Genomic DNA, 16,979 nt, shown 5'->3' with positions numbered 1-16,979 from the left:
TTAAAAAATAAAAAGTTGACAGCCCTACATTAAGATCAGCTCAGGCAGGTACTTGGCTCAGGCTTGGGTTGCGTTGCGCGTGACCTCGAGAGGAAGCGGGGAGCGAGGCGCTGGGGAATCCTGGCGCCAGACCGGCATCGGCGTCTGCCCGCGCCCCGCGCTCGCGTCCCACCGCTCACTCGAAATAGATGCACGGTGATTTACGCCTCGGCTGTATGAGTAAATATGTAGCTTGCCTGCCTGCCTTGGCATGTCCGCTCGCTTTCCCGCCGCCCCCGCGTGCCGCCGATCTGAGTGCCGGCTGCCGCACCGCACCGCTCCCCGCGAAACATGTAGCGCTAGAATGTATCGCGGGCGAGTAGGTAATCGCGACTCGCGACCTACCACGTCTCCAACAGAATGCATGCGTGGGGCGTTATGACGTACCTAGTCGTTTATTTTATGTGAACAAAGCGGAACGACGCGGCCTATAGCGGGCAAGGTGATGTTTGCTTTTAAAAGAGAATCCCAACAACACTACCTACGTAAGTAATACTTTTGAAGTTTGCTGTTTCACTGCATAGATAATATTATGATTAACAATAATTTACTTTATTATGGAAATGTTAAAATCATGATCAACGAATGTTTGTTATAATTTATGCAGATAAATGAAATGTAACCGTTGCGTCAGTGTAATTCCACGGCAAGGTTATCAGTATCAACCATAATGCCTCTCACACACAACTCAATACTAGAAAATCGTTATAATTGCCTAACGTTTTTTTTTATGAAGCAGGTAGGTGCATAAAATTGTAATAGGATACAGTTGTTTTACGCCGCTCTGGGTGTTCCAGTCCCAGGTTTGATTGCAAGAATTGAAATTGCACACCGTTTTAAAACCATTTCCTCGTCGTGCTACCAACTCTCCACCCGTGGCCCAAGAAGGAAGTCATTGCTCGTCTGCTCGTTGCTCGAAATGCAAATTGATACTACGTTAACAAGTAGCTTCTAGTATTCGGTAACTTTGCAACGTTTCTAAACGTTGACAAGTATGTCAAGATACTCAAATCAGTGAGCTTCGAATAAAAGTAACATATTATATCAAAGACTCATTACACAATATTTGCGATAAAAGTACAACTGGTGAAGCTGTAAAATAAATATTTTGTATGTAAACCGGTGGGCTACTAATTAGAGAAGTTATCGAGTCGGGCAAAAATGACACGAACAGTTAGACATCACATTAATATTATGATTGTATTTACGGGTGTTAGGTGAGTAGATAATGTAACACAATTTTATTAAGGAACTGCGTTTTCTGACTGGCAAATAATAATAATAATGGCTTTATCTCATTTATGTAAAACACATTCTCTCCGATGCGTCATGAAATTGCAACCACTCGGTAGCTACATTAAATCAAGTAGGTATCTACATACATACGAGTACATAACGCTGAACAAGAACAGGTTACGGCCATTTTATTTAAGTCAATGCCCATTGATGGTATCGCAATAGGTTGTAAGTTATATTATATATAATAACTTATTATAATATTTAATAGAACATTAATGTTTAATAGATAATTAATTCCTATAAAGTTTATATGATAATCACGATTGACGCTCAGTGTAGCGTTCCATTGTAAAAAGGCTCTGTGGCACCAATTCCAGTTATTTTGTCCTTACAAATATAGCTTAACTAAATTAACAAGTCTTAAAAGTAGTGACACTTCGGTTGTATACCGCTAACCGCCTCTCAAAACAGGACTGACATTTATATTGGAAGTTAAATAAAAGATTTTAAATGCTCCTAACTCCGAAGTTTGCAAAGCGAAGAATTTTAAATGAATTTGTGTTCATTGAGGGGTTTTTATGATTTAGTATAATATATAACAGGAAAATTAAAACTAAATTTCTAATAGGCACTTGGGGCTACCATCGCTCAATTAATATTATTTTAAAACTAAAAATAAAAGGTAGGTATGACAATCTGGGCGTCCGTCCCCAAAATAAGAATTATAATTCTGAAACAAGATCAACAGTTTTAAAATAACACTGCTATAAACGGTGGTTGGTATATAAAAAATCATGAGCCCTCAGATTTTTTAATACCTATTCAAATAACCTTATATGGACTTTTGCATCATTGTATAGCAATGTTAAATTAGGTAACATCATTACATACCTACCATAAATTATTTCAGTCCAGTCTTGTATCCACTAGCGCTAAGTGGATAGTTAGGTATATCGCGGACTAAAGCAAGAAATTTAAAAAAAAGTTACCCAACTTTGAAGTAAGTTAAGACGGCTCCGTTTCAATTAAATTTAACCGTCAATTCGTATTCAAGTTCGTTCATTAGCGGTCGGTTAGCTGGCAGACAGTGGACGGGGGAGCGCATCCACGGCAAAAAGAGCCGACAGAGGACCGGTTCACTCGTCTCACAGGTTCTTATGCGTCGCTCCTTCATTCATCTCCTTACTTCAATAATTTAAACACAAGTTGTTAAACTGCTTTTCTAAGTGTAGTGAAATACTATTATTATGAGGATAAAATCATAGAAATCATTAGAAATTGTAAAATAATGTTGGAAAAGAGCAACTGCTCAGTTTCTTTCCGGCTTCTCTGTAGAATCTGCCTTCCAAACCGGTGGTAAAGTCACTACAAACAGACATACTTGTCGTTTTAAAAGTGCTTATATTAGGCCTACTTGAAATAAATGAATTTTGACTTTTATAAATACGAAGTTGGTAGAATTAATAGATCGAAGCGTAAAACTCGTTAATAGTCATGCAATGTACTAAGTAGGTACACAGGTACTAGCTTGATTATATTGTTAGATATGATTATCATATGATTGGCGTCATAAATAAATGGAGATTTAAAGATACCTCGGTAGCTCAGTTATCAACTAACTTTACAAGAAAATCCGTACCTATCTTTCTGAAAAAGGTGAGATAGGAAGGTTGATCACACTCACCCACTTACCTATATAGTATCAGTTCTACGTTAAAAAAATACCTAGATATTAGTTGATCAACAGATATATATGCATTTTGATCATTTTGCTGATGCAGACTGCTGTGTGAATCGTTTTTCAAGAAAACGATTCACACAACAGTCTCACGCAATATATTAATGTTAGCACGTGCGGGCAATGGACTATGAAAGGTATAGCACCACTATTGTGTGGCGAGGAAAATATCAGTGGTACGAGCATCGCCGACAACGCCGGATATGACCGGATTTGATCATAACCCAACCAGGTCCGGCAAGCTTTTATGTAACCAGAAAATAGAGGCAAACAGTCCTTCGTGAAGTAGAACCTGTTAGCCCAGTGGTGCTTCTTTTTCTGCTTGCGGCTCAGGTTCGCCTGGTCCCTGGTTTCACGTATATTGGTTACGATCTATTGTGACGCCGTTGTCTAGATCTGTCGGCAAGAACAGCAGCATATTACTTGGAAGAAATTTAGTATTATCATTTAGCAAAAGGATGCATAGGTTTTTTCTATTGAGTGCTAATGCCTCGGACGCGGCCCTTCTGTTGAATGGTTTTATTCGCACTCGAAAATGGTTCATTCCTGGGAGTTGTCTCCAGCGAATGAGTGTATGGTAGTTGCAATAGATTTGTTGGGTGAGTTGCGCCAATAGACTCTAATCTCTATTATAAAGAAGCCGAGAATACTAATTGAAAAGTTCTCTATTATCTACTGAAAAAGTCCTCTTGCGGATAGCTACGGAAGTCTTCTTCCGGCTAATTTCAGTTTAGACAAAAGACAGATTTTAAATCGTGTGTTTGGGCTATTTGGCAAATTCGGAAACGCTGCCGGTGAAATTTTTTTATTAATAAATTTTGTTAATTGTGAATTTGTTATGATATTAGGTATAAATCCATATTTTTTGGGGCAAATGATTAAAATGATATGTTTATGACTAGTATAAACTACCTAAGCGAGAAAACATAGTGCTAATAGTAGCATTGTATAAATATTAAAGTTGTGTGCAAACTAATAAGACGTAGATAACTAGTACATAGATAGTTATCTACCCAAACATAAATTAGCAGCATACCGAGTTAGGATCGGTATTTCAGACTGCAGCTGGCAACGATACAATATATATTATATAAATAAAATAGTTCGAACGTCATTACAACAGAGTAAGAGAAGGCAGGTGTAGTTCGCCTCGCCTCACTTACTGGTTTAGTAACTTCGGCGAGCCAAAAGTCAATGTGCTATAAATTGCATTCGGTTTTCGATCTTACATTAACAACATTGCGATTAATATCGTAATTAATGGTTGTGTAGCTCGGGTAGGTAGTAGTTGTAATAATGTGTGGTTTGATAATTTGTTTATTTAAACTTTTAAGCAAATTTGGTCTCGCATGAAATATTTTCTCTGTTTACGAACGCGATATTCTCCTGTGAGAAGCATCTACCCCTTGAACATCTCAATACTAAATCCGTCCAATTTTGACTGTGGAGTGTTTTGAAGAGTTTTATCTACTCATACTAACTTACATATTATCTAATTGTATACATTGCAGTAACATATTTCACCCCCACTGAATAGCTAGTATTCCTTTCTAGTACCTATTTCTAGACGCCCACTTTACAAAGGCATTTCATCCACGTACCTATACTTATGCAAATTGTAGAAGGAGTTTCCTTCTGCAATGTTCCCACTAATAACTTCAGTGCCATTATCGCATTTATGCACCAGTCGACTGACTGGCGCAGTGGGCAGCGACCCTGCTTTCTGAATCCAAAGCCGTTGATTCGATTCCCACAACTGGAAAAAGTGTGTGTGATGAACATTAATGTTTTTAATTATTCAGTTTCTGTGTGTTTATCTGTATTTATCTGTATTTATTAGTATTATATTCATAAAAATATTCATCAATTATCTTAGTACCCATAACACAAGCAACGCTTACTTTGGGGCTAGATCGCAATGTGTGTATTGTCGTAGTATATTTATTATTAATATTATTGATGTTCGTTGTGGGACACAATGCACTGCATACAATAATGGATGAATGAGGATTCTGTATGTTCTTAATCCTGTACGTACAACAATAATTGTTAAAAAAAAAAACGAATATAAAAGAATGGAATGCTCCGACCGAGCTATCAATGGTTAGGAGGCAGTATTCGTAGTGTTGCCAAAACTTCTAGATACCGCGATTCTTTATCCCGCGATCCCCATAACCTGACATGTGGCTTTTCATCTATACAATATATACATAGTATCAATGTGTTAGTAATCTCGACCGCATCAAAAGTATAAAATAAAAAATCTAAGTTTTTTAATTTATTTACTAAAAGTGAACTTATTTTTCAGTTCTTCGTGAAGTAGATTTTGAACTTACTTTGTCGAAATCCGGAACAAAATGCGGGGACGTAGTAATACGGGACAAGATTGTCAAAAACGGCGGCAGTCCCGTATATACGGGACGTAAGGCAACTCTAAAGTATTCGCTATTAACCAAATTAATAATATGTAGTATGTAGGTAGGTACTAAACATATTAGACGAAAGCGCAACGCCAGTTTTTGAGCGTTACTTAAAGTTAAAATTTTGTATTCTTATTTATTTTATATGACAAATTGTATCTAACTTTGCTCTATTCAGACCTGTTTACACAAAAAAGGAGTGCACGTAAAGGGAAATTATAATTCTGCTTATGTAAAGTAATTACTTATGCAAGTGTCTTACAGGTCACCAGTAACACAATGCAGAACGACCCCTATTGAATTTACTTGATCACGTCATTTACGGTCGTTGCCGCGTTGACGTCTACCCAAATAACAAGAATAAATTACCTAACACTTGTTTGAAATGAAATAATCAGAATATATAAGGGTATTTTTCTGAACGTAAGACAGGACAGGATGAAGTCGCCAGTTTGTTATTGTACCTAACCAATAATTGATTTAAGTATTACTTATTCTAAGTTTTTATTCGCAGTATTTGAGACGTCTGTTGTACAATTGTTTAACTGAGTTTAAAATTGGATTGCGTACAAAACATTTGTGATTAACGTCATAGCGTAATACATTAAAATATGCTACCTTTAGGAGTTTTTTTTATATGTATACCTCATATTGATATTCGCTCGCGATTTACCTATCTACATACTCTTATGAGTGTAGGTACCCTAAGCAGGGCAGAGAAGAGAATAGAATCAAACTGGCTACATATGACTGTCACATAATTGTTTGGATGACATTCACTATTGTCAAATTGTTGCTGTCATTCGATTTTCTGACGGTGATTTTCAATGCGGTTTCGGTCGCCAATAAAGTTGCAATATCTATAAAAGGACTGGTTATGTTGACGTCAGAAATCGCGTTTGCGATTACCATGTAATAGAGGATCACTGGCCCGGGTGTTATTCTATAAGAATTTAAAAATTCAAAGCTACAGAATGATCATTATTGATTCGTGTGGTGCGTCATAGACCGGATATTATGTAAACGTTTGCGCAACTTTTTAGAGTATAGGCCATGGTTTTAATTTTATATTTGCACGATGCTATCATCATATTAGCTTGTGGACATCCACTGCTGGACATCGACTTTCCGAATCTCAATAAATAGGCATATTATTGAGCGTGCATTGTAAAAACCTGAGAAGGCTTCAGAGTTTTTACAATGCACGTTTTTACATTTAGGAAGATGTGGTGTACCTATATACTTACATTAAAATAAAGTATGAATTGCGCAGTTGAGATTTTTTATTGTTTTGTTTTCGATATAGATCATAGAATTACGCCAAGTAGCTTCTAGCCTAGTGCAATTTATACGTTTTTTAGTAGTATAGTAGAAAAAGAATATCATTGAAATTATAGTTCCTCTCAAATGTTGTGGCAGTAGTACCTAAAGACAAGGTCACTATTTGTATGTTATTTTTTCAGTATAATAGGTTTCCATTGAAGCAGGCGGTTGTTTATGCGGTTGAAATTTTCCAAGCCGCCATTTAAACTCCACACCTCTCGTGCTAAAATGTTATGACTCATGATGCAATCTGTTGGATCTGACGACATCTCGTTGTTATTTCTAAACGTCACTGAATTTTTAAGGCGTTAATTGATGTTGATTCAAGCAAATCTTCAAATATTAACGATTTTCCTTCTCTTATTATTAAGAGTAAGTAGTCTAACAAGAATCCAATTCGGAATTGCATTGGTGGTTGCCTGAGCTATTTTATGTAGAAATGTTTAAAGCCTCAAAGCTGAAGCTATTTTTTTAGGTTTGTAATTCTTACTTCATAAAAAAATTACGTTAAAATGTTTGTAGTAAATCAGTCGATTAAGGAGGTTCATTTTCTGACTCAACCCTTCCACCATGTCTCGGAAAGCACTTAAGGTTGGTTTGGTCACGATAATAAATATCGAAAACACTAAAGTAGTGTAATAGTGCGACTCTAACAAAGCTCTACATTCTGTTATCCGCTATTTAACATTACCTTAGCTGACATGTCGTCAGCTGCACTTCATAAAAAGGCACTCACTACAATATTTTTATAACGAGTAAGAGAAGGTTTTGCCCATTTTCTTTTTTATGACATATCTTCATATATATATTTCTTAAGTGCGTGTGTATGTCACTGAACTCCTCCTAGACTTGAATGAATTTTTCGGCATGCGTTTGGGTGGCACCCTGGATGGTTTAGATTCACAAATCAGCCCGACAGATGGCGCTGGGGTCAGCTAGTTTTTATATATTTCATGACATCTTCCTGCTTTATGCCTACGCTGGTCAAAAACCCTGAGCACGCCACACTGCTGACAATGATCACGACAGTTTGAGACAGCAGAAGTCATACAATTCTTGAGCGTCTACCGCTTGCAGTGTTGTTTCTTATCGGAATTTGGTAACCATCGCAGGACACAGATTTTGGTACTTTCTAATTCTATCTACTCATATAATAAAGCTGAAGTTTTTTTAGAATGCGCTAATCTCTGAAGGTTTCCATTGGTTTTCATAAATCTGTAACGTATTTGGAACGTATTAACGTAAACGTTAAGGAACATTATAACTTCAGGAAATGAAATCCCGAAAATGAGAATATAACCGGGAAATTTCCCGTGGGATGGATTGTTTTGCAGAAGAGATCGAAATTTTTTTTTTTTTGCATAATGGTAGCGCAACTAGTGAGAAGCGGTGAATGCGCATTATGTACTTGACTTACTTTTCGTGGGGCCGAGTTCAAATCGCATCATGCACCTCCAACCTTTCAAAGTTATGTGCGTTTTAAGTAACTAAAACATCACTTGCTTCTACGGTGAAGGAAAACATCGTGCCTGACAGTTCTGCATAATGTTCTCAAAGTTGTGTGGAGTCCACCAATCAGCACCGGGCCAGCGTCGTGAACCACGGCCTTAACCCCTTCTCATTGTGGGAGATCAGTGCCCTAAAGTGGGCCGATATGATGATGATGATGAACTGTGAGAATGCTGTTTCCAAGTATTATAAGAATTGAAACAATGGGTACAAAATCTCACAGGCACATAAAATTTCAATTTCCTTTAACGTTTAGTTTGTTATACGGGAAACGTGAGACGGGACGGGCATATACGTGATTTTCGTCGGAGTTGGTGTGCCGACTAGTTTCCAAGAAGGTAAGTATTCAAGTAGGTAGGAAGTACCGAAGTATGCGCGATCAGGGCACCATCCTATTGACAAGGGTCACTATGGCAACGAACGCTAGGCCCGTGGGCGCCGCCCGTCCGGGAGGTCAATAGATACAACAATACCTAATCTTAAGTATATACCTACACTGTACACAAAGTATATCACGACAACTTCGATATATCTGCGGATCTATGTGACGTTCTTATTCGAGGTCCGTAGTTTTGGTCGAGTTGTAGGTCCGTACCTAAATATTTATTCCTGCTTTCATATTGTTAGATAAATCTATATTTAGGAATATTTGTACTTGGAATTACCTTTAGCAGTCTACCGAAATAAAATAATTGTTAAGAGGAGAATAAAAAATAATGAAAATATGTTTTTGTTATCATTAATTGTAACGAGTCTATCTAAAAATTGGTGCGAAATCTGTTTTAAATCTCTAAACTGAACTAAAATTATAGGTTTCAAAATAGTGTTGCGAGATACAATTTAAAAAGGACAGCACCATTATATAGCCTATTAATTTAGTAAAGTTAATGATTTCATAATCGGCATCAATTTATACCTACCCTAACCTAACCTACTTATGTTTTTTATGAGAAGCTTATTATGAAATTCTGTACTTAGTGTAACTTGGTCTCTCTTTAAAGCGTTTTGTAGCTTTATATAACAAAGAAAAATAAAAAATAAACCATCTAATAGACGTTAGTTTAAATAGGTAGGTACCTAATTTAGTATCTAGGTATTATGTAATTTTAACGCTTTCAAATAACGTTCAATACCTAACTAGTAAGTTTTCTTAAATGACTATATATAGCTGATATATCTATAAAGAGTAAGTTCAATTCATAAAATTAGTAAATTCTTCATCTGAAAATTTCTCGGTCAAGGAATGTTTAGTAATTATTCAGTTTATTGTAACGTCATTCGATCTTCTTATTCGATTCTCATATTCAGAAGTCCCGGGTTTTATTCTAAATTTCTCTGGTCTGATCTGGTGTGAGGGTTCGGCCATGGATTGTTAGCACCCTACAGACAAGACGTGCCGCCATGCGAATCGGCGTTCGAACAATTTTCCTGTCATGTGGTTTTCTGCCCGTGTGCGAATCTGCATCAGATTCGCACGTCCAAGTTGATTCATTTTAGATATAAGCACTTAGCATTTACTTAGCTAGGCATACCTACAAGGTGAAATCGGCGGAGCCTCAGGCAAAATCTAGTTTCTAATAGATGCAAAAGATGTACCTATAAATCCCCAGCTAGCTGGATTGCATAAGAAAACATTTGTACAAAACTAGGTACCTCCCTACTTACTGTCTACTTACTAAGTAAGATTAACTTAGTATTATGTACCGAGTGGGCATCAATCATTTAAATTGAGTTTTGTCTTAGAAGTGGTCTAGCTACCACGATATATTTTGAAGTTGTGGTAGCTTTTACATAGGTAGGAAGTAGACGGTTGAGAGAGACTACAAGTATCTAGGTAAGTACCGTACATTAAATTTTGTTGTGAATAGATATTCTCTATTGTTGATTAATTTTCTAATTTTCCTTCTCGAACAAAGTCTGACTATGAATTTAATTTTGTTCGAATTACATGCAAAGGGAAATAAAATGATCCTTCTTAATATCTATTCTTGGAAAATGATTAATGGCTTCCACGGAGAAGCATTTCTCATTATCTACGTGAACATTTTTGTTTCCATATAAAACCATGCGAATCGTTTTTTTTTTGTGCTTATAGTATAATAAGTAAGTGGAAAACCATCGCCTATAAACAGAGCAACACCTCACAGGGCATGCGAGGGGCACGTTCTGCAACATGCCGCCCTGTGTCCATCAATTTGAAGCGTAGTGGTTAAGCCTCATACACCGGCAACCACGCTCTTCAGAAGACCGACTAATTTTCACTTTATTTATTTATAATATTGGAATGGATTGTGGACCAAGAAAGTTGGACCAAGTGGACCAAGCAAAACCGACTATTTACGTAGACTACGTTGTAAGCAGTGGCGTGCATAGAGGGTATGCCACTAAAAAATATCTAAACTCTAAAGATTTACCTTAGAAATCACTCGCAGATATAAGACTAATGCTATACTACCAGTGGCGTGCACAGGATTTTTGACCAGGGTATGCACAAAGGAGGAAGATGCCATAAAATGGAAAAAATCTCCTTTGCATTTATGAGTTATACAGAAATTCTATGCAGGCAGAGCTTTTGTGCATATATGAAGTGCACGCCATTGTATACTTTACTATTTATCATTAATAATATTATGAAAAATATTATTAGTACAATTATCCATCCAACCATATAAAAGCGAAATTTGTATGGTTGGATGGATGGATGTATATTTTTTACGCTTTCACACAAAAATCCCAGACCGATTTGACTGCAATTTGATATGGAGATAGGTAGTTCATACCCTGGTTTAACACATAGGCCGGAATATACGGAAAACCCGCAGCAACTAGCGCTATTTTTAGATTTTAGTTTAGTTTAGAGACATCAGAGTTTAAACCATTATCTTTATTATTTTTCTAGCTGCGGATAACCACTAAAAGTACCTATTTTGGTAGACACCTTCTCTATGCGCCCCTACCTGGCTTTCGTGATCAGCCTCCGAAGTGTTTGATACCTATCAATTCATTCCAAATATTCAAGTACCTAGCTACATCTAAAATACCGATATGAAATAAAACTAGCTACTTAAAAAATACATCTCGAAAGGAATGACACTATTTACGCTGAAGTAGGTATAATACAAAATAACTGTGACACACGGGCAACCCACACAGTCATCACCTGTTTATACCTACTTGTAATAACAAGTTGTGAACGGCTGGTAGCATGCAGCTGCATCAGACATCAGTGCACATATTCCTTCTTAATGAGAACGCTCGGACGCGGTATCTACTTGTTTTATTTAGATATCTATTTGTAGCTTTTATACTTAGGTACTTACATGTCTTTGTTTTTGTTAAAGTTTTAGCGAAGATTCCTAAATTTGCCTTCCCGGTAAGGAGTAAAGTTGGTCACACCCAACCAAAATACTTCTAAGGGAAAAATATTGACCCTTAAGAGCCAAAGCTTTGCCTGTCTACAGATAGCAAGGTACAGGCAATCATTCCGATTCCAGTTTACCTAAATCTGTAAACTAAACTTAATTAACACAATACTTCCCGTAGTACACGTAGGGCTATACCTAGATCGAAATACATGAGAAGCAAAACTGCCGTTATAAAAAAAAAATGCATCAGTATTGTAAACATAATGCGTAATCTGTAATTGAGTTGTGAGTAATCGATGGTAGAATAAGACGGAAAGAGAAGGTTCATAATGAGTTACATATCCCGTAGTGAGAGATATACGATTCTACTTTAGAAGAAAACAATAATGCTTTTAGTTTAAGATTTATATACCTACTACATAATTGGCACTATTGATGTAACGATAACGTTAGTGGGTACAAAACGAGATAAGGCCACATCTCCACAGATATTAATAATACGGATTCCTGTTCGAAATAGATGCGGTAGTGGGAAGCGGAATAGGTTCTTGGAAATATCGGAATGGTAAATGTGAAAAAGTTTGTAACCTGAGGCAGCGGGCAGCGCGCGGTGCGGTGGCGCGTGCTCAGGGGGATTCCGAGAATCGTAATACCGGTTCACGGGCCACGCTGTGTCATTGTTTGTGACGATTGCGGTGCGAGAGAGTAACGCTCATAGTGCGTCCTTGTCTATTGACTTGTTTAGAAAATAATATAATGCACAAACAAAGACTTTCGTGTTTTGTGTTTGATACATGATAGTGAAAGATACCTCCCACCTGCTGGACACAGGTCTCCTCTTTCATAAGCGAGACGGTTTTAGTAGGTACTGATCAAAAGCGGGTAGGCGGGCTAACGATTATTATCATATGTTTTTTTTTTAATTTTTTTAAAACTCCATCTTCCTGGAGCGCTGATTTCCTCCGATGTGGTGGTCGGAGACCTTTTGTATCCTTTTAACATTTAATTAAGTATTTTTATTTGTTTATTTATGTATTATCATATGTTAGTGGTTATTTACCGTAGCTGATGGCTTAACGTGCTCTTTGAGGCACGGGCGTGGACATCGCTAATTATCTAACGCCCGGGCTAGTAGGTACTTACTGAGATTGGTTTTTAAAAGAAAGACCAATTACCGACGTATTTTTAGCGTGACCCGGAAATCAATCCCAGATTCTCATGATCTGTTACGACATGCTAACGAGGCACATATTATACAGCAGAACCTATATTTTATTTTACGCAATAAATATTATGATATGAAGCCTGGGTACGCCGTACGGTAGCAGCGCAGACGAAGACACTATTGTCCAGTTATTTCCACCAGACACTTGTGTGTGTCAAAAAGTGTTCAGTGCAGGTTATTAAATATTACCTATCAGTTTAAGACCAATGTATGATTTGTAAATTTGTGTTGGAGTCTTCACCGGCTGGCCTTGGCGTTCGGGGGTACAGGCCTCGGCAGGCTGAGCCTCCTTTCTAACCGTAACCTAAACACGGTGCCTTCGGTTGATCATTTCCATGCGAGTTAAGCACACTTTAGTCGTGTCGCACTCATGACGCGACATTTATCGCATAACTGACGAGAACAAGCATACAATCTAGTGTCCGAAACTAGGGTTGAGATAGTCGCCAATCATGTGTAGACGATGGTAATAGAGTGGTAGAGTCACTACAAACAGGCAGACGTGACGTTTCATAAGTGCTTAAAAAGTGGGCCTCCTTAAGATGAATGAATACGAATTTAACCCATTTTATTATCTTATACAGATAGGACGAGAAATCGGTAGACAAAATTATTCCGTGGAGCGCATGATAGCCGTACAGAATTAGCAACGGGCGACTATCCCCAGATGCTGTCGAACTAAAAGACAGCTACACCAGTTTCCTGTGTCCAGTGGCGGCAACAAAATGTGCCTACGTATGCGCAGCACCTAATTTCGCAAACTCAGGTTATTACATATTAGCATTTACGCAATATGTTCCTATATAATTAGATGGATGGATAAAGTCTTTATTGCATAAAATTACAAAACAAAAAAGTGACTACAAAATATGAAGTAAAGGAAATAATCAGAAAAAAGTGCGCAAATCTTATCCAAACTTAATGGAAGGACCGTGATAGGGAAATCAGGATACTGCAATAGTAAGACAAAATTTTGCAAGCATGAAGCAAGAAAATGGAAAAATCCTTCTCCAATGCGGGTTATATACATTTTATAGGTAGTATGCAGTTTTGTGAAATTCCTAACGACAAGGTTGTCCACTCAGCTCCGCTCTTACCTCTTGCAAGATAGGAAAATGATTGGTATATGTCGATTGGTATAACTTCCGAGTTTCTCGCCAGCTTCATCTTACCGTAGAGTCTGCCTTCCGAACCGGTGGTAGAGTCAATACAAACTGAGTACTGACAGACTTGTCGTTGCCTAGGCTATCATCATCATCATATTAACCCATTAGCAGCCTACTACAGATTAGGTCTCCTCCCAAATTAAAAAGAGTTTAGAACGTAGTCCACCACGCTTGCCCAGTGCGGATTTGTGGACTCCACACGTCCACAATACACGCCTGTAAGAACATTATGTAGAACTCCCAGATAGGCAGATTTCTTCACGAAGTTTTCCCTTCCTTCACCGTAGAAGAAAGTGATATTTGAATTGCTTAAAACGCTAATAACTTAGAAAGGTTAGAGGTCCGTGCGGGAATTCGAACTCGGCCCCGAGTAAATAAGCCGATTCCTAACCACAGCCTAAACTTCCTAGACTGACTTGAAATAAATCAATTTTTATTTATTTTTTTAGCTACATAGTGACTATTTGTTATAAGTATAATAATGATCATGATGGTATTATGTTTTAAAAGTACCTAACTACATTACTACAACTACAAGTACCATTTTACTTTATATACTTAGCTACCTGGTTACTTTGAACAAAACGTTTTTTACATAACAGGCAACAAACAAGCAAATAAAATAAAGCTTCAAAACATTTAACACAACAGGCTAACCATGGCTAACCGGTGTATAATTTTAAACTTCTCAGAATTACCTGATCTTTTTATGTCCTGAAACTTTTGTCATTCAAGTTGCGAACTTTTAATGAAATATGATTTTGTTCATAATAAGATTAAAAGCAAAACTTACCTATGCCTGCTTTGGTGGGTTTGCTACGTACCAAAACTTGCAGTTTTCACTGATTTTTTTTTTATAACGAGGAGTAAGATTTATTTGAAGTTGGGCACAAGCCCAACTTCAAATAAATCTTAGGTAATTTATAGTGAGACGGTGCACTCATGTCCGCAGATTTGGAGTAAAATAAAAAACATTAAATTGTCTAATTCAGAACCCTTTTTTATTTTACAAGTATCTAACTTGTGCAAAACAAACGCGACGAAATGTATGACTCCGTATAGGCACTGATAAAGTTTCTCACAAATTCTTGAATAGGCAGCCGGGCCTTCTCGAACTCTTTAGTATTTGACATATAGGCTGGAATTAATATTTCGCTATTTGCCGAAATTATTTTGATGTTGGTAATAATTTCGTAATTTTACATTCAGTTTAGGGAAACGTTTAAATTCAGTAAGTAAACAGTAGAACAGAAAATATTTGGAGTATTTTGTCATATCACTAGATTGAGTAAATTGACATGGTCACACACTTGCAGTGAGCATACAGTCTATACGTATTGTATCAATCATGTTAAGCATTACATGAATGAGACATACAATATACCTTACTGCCTACAAAGTTGTGACTAAATTATGAATCGAGTTACATGTTTGTTGACACGAATTCAATAATGGAATCGTAAATAATTTAGGATTTAGTCATCAATGAAGTTTTAACGGTCGTGGAACAATGAGTAAAACAGCAATTACGTAACATAGTCAGGATTGAAAATTAGATAATAGAAGCTGTCATCAATACAAATAAACAAAGCTGAAGCACTCGTTGGAATGATTTTGGTTTAACTGTCTTTTGGCCTAGTCAAGTGACAAGGATTATTTTTTTGTTTTTTATATTCCCTTAAGTTAGCCCTCGACTGCAATCTCACCTGGTGGTACGTGATGATGCATTCCAAGATGGTAGGCGGGCTAACCTGTCGGGAGTATGGCAGTTATATTAAACTCATATCCCTTATCGGTTTCTACATGACAAAATACCGAAACGCTAAATGGCTTCGCGGCACGTCTTTGTCGGTAGTGTGGTAACTAGCCATGACCGAAGCCTCTCACCAGAACAGACCAGCGAAAATTCAGAAGTTTTATATTCTATATATTCCCAAATCGCTCCTGCCGGGAATATAACCCGAGACCACCAACTTAAAATTACAGCGTTGACCGCTGCGCCACGACGAAACATTGCAAGCATATGGCATAGGTTCAGAAGAAGCTAATTACACGTAGTGGGAGAACCGATGGACGCTGGTTACGAATGGCAAAAGCCGGTGGCATTAGGAACTTTGGAACAAATTGAATAGAACTCTTTGGACCTATGTCCAGCAGTGCACGTCCATATGTTGACATGGTAATGATGATTAAATAGGTAACGAAAATAGCTCATAATATGGAAGACATTCCTATTTCTTCTATTTGGATTGTGTTGTTGTGAACCAGCCGATTTAGTTTAGGCTTTGAGCCTAAACTAAATCTGCTGGTTTAAAAGCGGTGCCATTCTTATAACATCAGCTTTATTATTACGCTTAATTCAGGAGCCACACAATTCGATCCAATCGACAAATGGTAATCACAGAAGCTATTTCCAGAACAATAGACCCAAATATCCAAATCCGTAAAAATACGAGTGATTCTTATGTCGTAACTCGCAAAAAATACATTGTAAAGAAATCATGTCGAAAGGTTGATTTAAACCTAGTTCGGCAGCAATATTAACAAAATACCTTACCCAATATGATGGATTCATCATCATCATCTCAACCGAAGAGCGTCCACTGCTGGACATTTTTTTTAGGATTAGGCGCTACGGTTTCATGCTTTTTATGTCGTCTGTCTTCCATGTGGAAGATTTGTGTTATGTTCATTCATTTTAAAAATATTAGGTATAAACTTTTCCGATCTGAGAAAAGAAACTCGCTACATTTGGACATAGGAAAAGACTTACTCGAGTACTTACTACAATTTAGCCAGTTGTGGTATGTGTATGGTGTCTGTAATTTTATGTAGGTAATAGTTTTTACCTACTTATTTTATCTCTAGAATCAGTTTAAATACTAATGTAAGATTAAAATTAAATGAAAAAAGCTAAAGGAAACATTCGTTTATTTAGACATTCGTTTGAGTCGA

General features: G+C 37.2%; 1 protein-coding gene across 1 annotated transcript in view; it reads left to right on the top strand.

Annotated features, from left to right (window-relative positions):
* Positions 1-142: 142 nt before the first annotated feature.
* Positions 143-16,979, top strand: part of LOC120635268 — a 44,207-nt gene continuing 27,370 nt past the window's right edge. The window contains exon 1 of the mRNA XM_039906240.1: positions 143-524. The gene's annotated coding sequence lies outside the window, so the exon portion shown is untranslated. The remainder of the gene's footprint in view (positions 525-16,979) is intronic.

The sequence above is a fragment of the Pararge aegeria genome, chromosome 2 (assembly GCF_905163445.1).
Source record: "Pararge aegeria chromosome 2, ilParAegt1.1, whole genome shotgun sequence".
Lineage (NCBI taxonomy): Eukaryota > Metazoa > Arthropoda > Insecta > Lepidoptera > Nymphalidae > Pararge > Pararge aegeria.
Note: the sequence above shows the minus strand (reverse complement) of the source record. Positions and strands in the feature narration are given on the sequence as shown.